The 8007-nt window shown below is 37.8% G+C and overlaps 1 pseudogene; it reads left to right on the top strand.

Moving 5' to 3' along the window:
• Positions 1–845: 845 nt before the first annotated feature.
• On the top strand, positions 846–7739 carry LOC107747682 (glioma tumor suppressor candidate region gene 2 protein-like; annotated as a pseudogene).
• The last annotated feature ends 268 nt before the right edge of the window (positions 7740–8007 follow it).

The raw sequence follows: 8007 nt of genomic DNA, 5'->3' as shown, positions 1-8007 counted from the left end.
GCAATTGTTGTAGTTAATCAAGGAGGTGAGGAAAGCAAACGAACCACGAATGATCTGAACGTTGAGTTATTTGAGTTATATGCTATCATGATGGCATTAGAATGGATTAGAAAGGAGGACAAAATGAGTATTGGAAGTGATGGAAGTGATTCATTGTCAGCACTGTACAGTCTCAGGACAGGTATGTCCAATAGCCGTCAGGACCTACAAGGGACAGAGCCCCATTTTGGAATTCCCGCCTTGCTCCCTTGTCACATGAACTAATTAATATTCATGAGTCAAATCCACAAACATGACGTAACGTCCCCTCCCACATTTTCTCGCCTCTGTTGTACCATCACGGCGGCCGCCAGGAGACATAAAGGAGCCATGAGAGAATGGCAACGTCAGTGGGCCAGGGAAGCTAAAGGAAGACATTTGTATGCCATTCAAAATAAAGTTGGTACAGAGAGGAATTGGGGAGGGACTAGGAGAGAAGAAATAGTGATGACAAGATTAAGAATAGGACACAGTAATTTAAATAGTACATTACACATTATAGGGAAGCATCCTACTGGTTTTTGTGAATATTGTCAGACATTAGAAACCATAGAACATGTACTTTTAAGTTGCAGAAGTTATGAAGAGCAGAGGAGAAATATGATGGAAGAATTAAGAAGAGATGGGTTGGTAGGGACAGGTATTAAAGATATACTGCAAAGTGGGGTGATTAGACAAAGCAGGAAAAATATTTGTAATTTCTTAATTAGAACGGGTTTGATGAGGAAAATATGATTGTGGAAAACAAGCTGGAGGAAATCAACTGGAATTACATCGCAGGAGAATAATCCAGAAGATGGCGGTAATGCAACGCTCTTGGATGCAAGCCGCCGTTAAACCTCGAAGAAGAAGAAAAAGAAGAAGAAGACAGGGGACATAAGCGCATGGCAGCGTCTCAACCGGGGTTTTTGCCTCTTAAATCGAATCTGGATGGCAGCATTTCGGATATCAAACGGCGAAAGCGCGTGAACAAAAATAAGAAAAATAACTGAATAAAGTCAGTGATATCCAAGATGTGGAGGAGTTTCTGGATGACGTGCGGCTTCAGGAGAGAGCCACAGGGTGAGCGTATTAAAGAAAAAAATATAGCATTAAAGAAAAAAAATATATAAATGATTAGTATTTGTCTAATAGCATATACATGGTATGCCTTATTCCAGTACTCTATATACAAAACCCTAATTTTGGCAGTATGTGGTTGTGTTCAATATGATGTGTTGATGAGCGTCACGTGGCTGGTATTTAGTTAGGACATTGTTTTGGAGCAGGCCAACCCTAATTAAACACACCTTAACCAGCTAATCAAGCTCTTACTAGGCATGGAAACGTCCAGTCAGGTGTGTTGAGGCAAGTTGGAGCTAAACTCTGCAGGACACTGGCCCTCCAGGACCGAGTTTGGACAACCCTGATTTAGAGTCATAAAGTTTGTTTTGCATTAATATAATAATTAAGTTTAGAGTATCCTTATATCATTTCTCTCTAGTGTTTTGTTTTTGGTAAAGGGCATAATATTAATGTTTCATTGATTGCTCCTTGTGGGGGTTTGAACCTACAACCTTTCAGTTAACAGCATTAATTCTGAACCACTAGGCTACACCACCTCGTGTCCTGCAGAGTTTAGCTCCAACCCTAATTAAACACACCTTAACCAGCTAATCAAGCTCTTACTAGGCATGGAAACGTCCAGTCAGGTGTGTTGAGGCAAGTTGGAGCTAAACTCTGCAGGACACCGGCCCTCCAGGACCGAGTTTGGACAACCCTGATTTAGAGTCATAAAGTTTGTTTTGCATTAATATAATAATTAAGTTTAGAGTATCCTTATATCATTTCTCTTTAGTGTTTTGTTTTTGGTAAAGGGCATAATTTATGTTTCATTGATTGCTCCTTGTGGGGGTTTGAACCTACAACCTTTCAGTTAACAGCATTAATTCTGAACCACTAGGCTACACCACCTCATCGGTTCATGATACAGTCAGCTAAGAGATTCTAAACAAGCACTGACAGATTTTTTTGTCTCCTTTCTTCATCCATAGGGGGTTGATTTCTGAAAAAACAGATGAATCTCTCTTCTTTGTGGACACTGGTGAAACAGATGAAAAAGATACACAACCACGTAAGTGTAAAAACTCTTCTCTTTATATACTAAGTAATCATTTTTTCCAGTGCCACCCATAACTGCTATTCTTGTTATTAGAGACAACAGTCAAGAAAGGTAAAAACTTGAAACCTTTGTGGATAGATCTAATTCTTCAGCTGGATTCCCACATACCTGCCCCAAAAAAGTGAGTACAGTACGACTGCTGCCTGAAAGATTTACTTTCAAAATGACATGTAACCTGCATCCTCTTCTCAAGGGAGCCTCTGCCCGCTGATGATCTCATCCTTGCGCTCCCAGTATTTCTTTGGGAATGTGAAGATAAAACAATGGGACTTGGAGGGCTGTTGTGTGAACGGCCTTTCAGGATCTGAGGGCATGTTCTCAAAATTTGGATTGAGATTGTTTTTTGGTGTTTCACCTTTTCTTTTCTTTTTTTTTCTTTTCGCCAGTGCCATTTTATCTAGACAACAAGGTGATGATATAATGGTGAAATAATATATTGCAGTTAAATAACAGCATAAGAGACGTGCACACAATTGCTGAAATGAAATTAACTGTTGTATGAAATGGCTATCTGATGGTGTGTCGATACTGATTATTAGTTTGGGGATTAATATTTAATTATAAGCATATCATCTAGGGGTGTGCGATATATATCGCCTGCGATAATATCGTAATTGTTGTTTTAACGATGTGCGATTTGACATTATCGAGTATTTTGCAAAAACCATTCAAAAAATGTAAGAATTTGACTCAAAAGATAATGGACACTTTTAGAAAAAATGGCTTTATAACGGTAAAAATGCCCCATAAAATGCAAAAATCAGTTTAAACTTATTGGATTTCAGTACTTATCAGTATGAACTGACCACCACACAGAATATGAAGAATATTAAAAACATTAGGAGTCAGCTGTCTTCGGCAGTCCTTAAGGTACCAGCACAATAACACACTCAGCAAAATATCGTCTAATTATCGTTATCGATAAAATCCCAGAAAATATCGAGATATAATTTTTTGTCAATATCGCACACCCCTAATATCATCATGTCTTCGCTGTAGATTTAAAAGTCAATTTGGTTTGTATAGCACTTTTCACAATACGCATTTTTTTTCACTGCAGCTTTACAGACATTTATGGTGTTAAAATCTTAATGCCTTATAGTCACATTTAGCAGATTAGAGCTGGGCTATAGTAGTTTACGTTTTGCGGCAACAAACAGTCAAGCAGTTGAGATTTACTTGAGTACTTACATATACTTACATAAACAACTTTATATAGGGTATAGCTGTGCAATGATCTAGACAAGCACGCTGCCAACATTTTCTAGCATATATTACTTTGCGTTATACACTGTAATTATATATGCAGGTAAAGTTGGATATTCTATATATCCAACAATATATCTCTAAGCGATAATTTAGTTTATATTTTGTGGTGATATAAATAAGAAATCAATTGAGATTTGCTATAAAGTGGTGTTAAATATTAGCTGGAATTTATACTGCACCACATATTAGGATGATTTGATAATCTCCAACCCCATTTTTTAGGGATGCACCACGATATTATCGGACCAATATCGGAATCGGCCTGATGATGGCTTTAAATGTAAATATCGGCATTGGCCGATATGAAAAATTATGCCGATATTTCTTGCCGATAAGAGGAATACATTAACTCGCATGTGCTAGCGATTAGATCACGTCAGCATTGTGGCTCATTCTTGAAGCAAAGTTTTGCCTGAATGGTGATTAGATTCACTGTTTTTGGATTGCCTCATTTAAACTGAGAATGCACGTTGAGGCTTTCAGTGTATGATAAAGTAAACAGTAATAGCCCGTGCAGTGGCAGCAACCTCCCCCGTTCGGTAAGGAGTTTTAATTCAGTAGGGGGCGCTGTTGGCCTACTTCTAATAAAATGAAAGCAAAATACACAAATAATATTTAGACTGTTTCTGATTGAATAAAGCAGTAATTGATGCCATAAAATCATGAGTATGTTTTGATTTAAAGGTCAGAAGCTAAGGGGTAAAAAATCTTGCCGATAAGAGGAATACATTAACTCGCATGTGCTAGCGATTAGATCACGTCAGCATTGTGGCTCATTCTTGAAGCAAAGTTTTGCCTGAATGGTGATTAGATTCACTGTTTTTGGATTGCCTCATTTAAACTGAGAATGCACGTTGAGGCTTTCAGTGTATGATAAAGTAAACAGTAATAGCCCGTGCAGTGGCAGCAACCTCCCCCGTTCGGTAAGGAGTTTTAATTCAGTAGGGGGCGCTGTTGGCCTACTTCTAATAAAATGAAAGCAAAATACACAAATAATATTTAGACTGTTTCTGATTGAATAAAGCAGTAATTGATGCCATAAAATCATGAGTATGTTTTGATTTAAAGGTCAGAAGCTAAGGGGTAAAAAAACAAGCAAAAAAAAACTGACACTTAAATTAAATAATTTTATATATGCTGATTTATTCATTAATGTGTAGTGTTAGATTTTTTAAACACTCTTTGAGTCAGAACAGCCGGCATTGTAGTCTACTCTCCCAGGATCAGGAAACGGTCCTGGTCCAGTGTTCTGGAACAGTGTTGTAAATACAACTTAACCACTCTTTGTGTTAACATTTGGGCGGCGTTATGCAAATCACATCATATGACCCCTTTAAGGTTACCACTGCATCTTTCTGAAAAAAAAATGCAGTGATTAATATAATTTATTTATAGTTATTTTCAAATCTTCAATGTACTGACATTATAAAATAACTTTATTATTGTTTATTTAATTCTAACAAATAAGTTCTTGTTAAAAACGAACCAAAATTAAAAATAATTATATATAGGCCAAAATGAGTTGAAAATTATCGGATATCGGCAAAAATCCAATATCGTGCATCCCTACCATTTTTACATGAGCCCAATTCTACTAATGTCCTTTTAGTGTCTTGGCGTTCCAGCAGCCCAATGCTAAAAAGCAGCGGTGCATATCAGAGAAAGCAACAAAGTTGGCGGCCATGGGTGTGTTGCCACGGAGAGAAAAGCTTCTTCAACTCCGAAGGGCTGCGGCGGCCTCTGGGGTGTCAGTTAAAGAACATCCAGTGGCCAATAATAATCCAGATAGAGCATGTTATGACCTGTGGAGTGCAGGCAGTGAGCAGTTAGTATTTTTTAAATTACCGACGTCATCTGGTAAAATGTTTATTTTGACCAGTAAATGTTGTGAGCAGGATTTTGACAGCACTGAGAACTCCAGTGCCTGAGCGCAGGCGTACAAGGAGTCCTTTCCTGCTAAAAAATACTATACTAGGATTACAGAATCAAGAAGTAGCTATCTAAAGTAGAAATGTTCATCTTTCAGATTTATTTCAAAAGTTATCAAATTGATTCACTTTTAAACTGGTTCTCATTTAGTGAATATTATGTGAAAAATAAATTTCATTGCAGCAGTTATTACGCATATGTTATTTTTTAGTAGTGATGTGATATACATTGACTTTATATCGACCAGCAGCCACCTTGTCCTCTGTGGTATCGACATCAGCAATCAAAAAATCCATATCAGTCAACCACTAGATTTAGGTGTTATTGTGGTCATGTGCTGAATTTGTTAATTTTTCTCTACTTTATAAAGAGACCAGAGAGACTAAATGAGAAACCTTCGTTTCTTCCTGCGATTGAAGTTATCGCTCCCGGAGGTTCATACAACCCAGACTTCTTTTCTCACCAGGTAAAATGCTACCCGTTTCAGCTACTATATACAAAGCATATTGTATCAGAAACATAGGGGTGCTCCGATTGCATGGTCACTAAAGTTTATAATTTGCATTTCTTTTTAAATCTTGCCCGTGTTTAAACCATTCTGCACTTACGCGCTCTCCTAGAGACGCTCATGCACACACATAAGGCCGCCTCACATACAGCTCATGAAATCAGGCTTGTGCTGTGTGTAAGCTATTGTGTAATAATTGCCCCATTGTAAAAACTAAAAATGCACTGCATGATCAAACATTTAGGTGAAGAGTCACCTAAGAGGGGAATTCCCCCCATTTTCAAAAATTAAATTCAGGCCCTGAATGAATGTCTACAAATCGGAGCGTCACTATAAATAATTCCACATTATAAAAAGAAGGCTTCAAAAAGATAGGTATCGTTGATCGTATTGGCAGATACTGCTTCCTGTGATCGGTGATGGGCTCCAAAAATCCTGATCGGAGCACCCTTACAAAATCACACTGATTTGATGATCACCATGATTAAAAAGCATTGAAATCAATGTGTGCGTTTTTCTAGGACCTGCTTCGTGAGGCCCATGAGGTAGAGGTCAAGAAGCTGAAAGCGGAGGAAAAGTTGGAACGTCCGCTGGCTGTGAATGAGGATATCGCCACTGAGGTACAACCTCTAACCATATGCTAGCAGGTTTGGTCACATTAGCAAACGTTTGCAAGTTAAAAAATGTCTATTGTAAATAGTGTAGTGATGTATGAAGCACAGCTCACACAGAAGTCACTTTCAAGCCAAACAACTTTGCAGCAAATTTGCATAACCAACTGAATCTGATGTGAGATCCCTGAGTGAAATGAATGGATCCCGCCTGCAACAATCTGTAGAACAACAGTAAATGTGACCACGTATTTACCATCACTTGGCATGACATAACGTCTCCTGTCTCACGTAATTTTTCTGGCCTAACCAAAAGGTTTACAGTCAACGATAATAATTACATTTTCAAAACTGTGTAATATTCAGAAGAAAATACTGTATCTCACAGTGTAATGCAGTCAGATTGTTTTCTGCGTGAAGAATGAATCAAGCATTGCAGGTGTTATTTTTAACATCTTTCTCAAATCAAACTGACAAAATACATTGTACTTTTATTTATAAAAATTTTTTATGAATTATAATGTAGTTTTATTTATTTTTACTTTCTAAGATAAGTGGGTACAGCACACATTTATCATAGGAAATTTATATATATATATTGTCCTTATTTGTAAGTCGCTTTGGATAAAAGCGTCTGCTAAATGACTAAATAAATATATCCTTTTTTTTTTAATGGTAAGCATTATACAGCGCTGTGTAGTGTGTAATCTAGCATAGCACTAGCATACCATTTTGGACATAAGCTCCTAGTTTAGATTGGAATGTGTCTACATGCTGTCCTAAATATAAATATGCATTTGTGTGTGTTTATTTAGGAGAGCACCTTTAAAGAGCAGGTGGAGGGGTTGATTGAGGAAGTGGAGATTGAACCAGAAGGGGACACCGAAGACACAGTCATTGGGCCAACTGCAACACAGGAAAAGAAAACTGCGAAACAGAGGAAAAAGCTGAAAGAATTAAGGTGAGGATGCAGAATGGACTTTCCTGTTGACTAAGCTGGTCATGATTCTCTTGATTCACATTCAAAGTTTGAATTTATTGAACAGGAGTTGCAAAGGAAGGCGGAACGTCAGGTGATTGACAAGCAGCAGCAGTTGTTCCAATCGCGATCTATCAGTGCCAACCTGAAGAAGCAGGAACAGAGGACCAAGATGAGGCAGGCCCAACGCAAGGCCTGACAAGAGGCAGAGAAACGCATGCCTCGCCGATTAGGCAGACTCAAGTCAGTTCTTTTACTTTGTGCTTTTTTTTCCCTGTACACACCATGAAATCATGATAGAAAAAATGGCATGTTATCTGTTTTTGAAGTGAGTTTGCTGTACTATCCATGAATGCAGTAAAATGGGTATTTTATTATTTATTTATATATGTACAGTGGTGTGAAAAAGTGTTGGCCCCCTTCCTGATTTCTTTTTTTTTTGCATGTTTGTCACACTTTAATGTTTCAGATCTGTATCATTACCTTAAACTCTTCCTTTTTCCTTTTCTCC

This window comes from Sinocyclocheilus rhinocerous, unplaced genomic scaffold (assembly GCF_001515625.1).
Source record: "Sinocyclocheilus rhinocerous isolate Xijiao unplaced genomic scaffold, SAMN03320098_v1.1 scaffold2274, whole genome shotgun sequence".
NCBI lineage: Eukaryota > Metazoa > Chordata > Actinopteri > Cypriniformes > Cyprinidae > Sinocyclocheilus > Sinocyclocheilus rhinocerous.
Note: the sequence above shows the minus strand (reverse complement) of the source record. Positions and strands in the feature narration are given on the sequence as shown.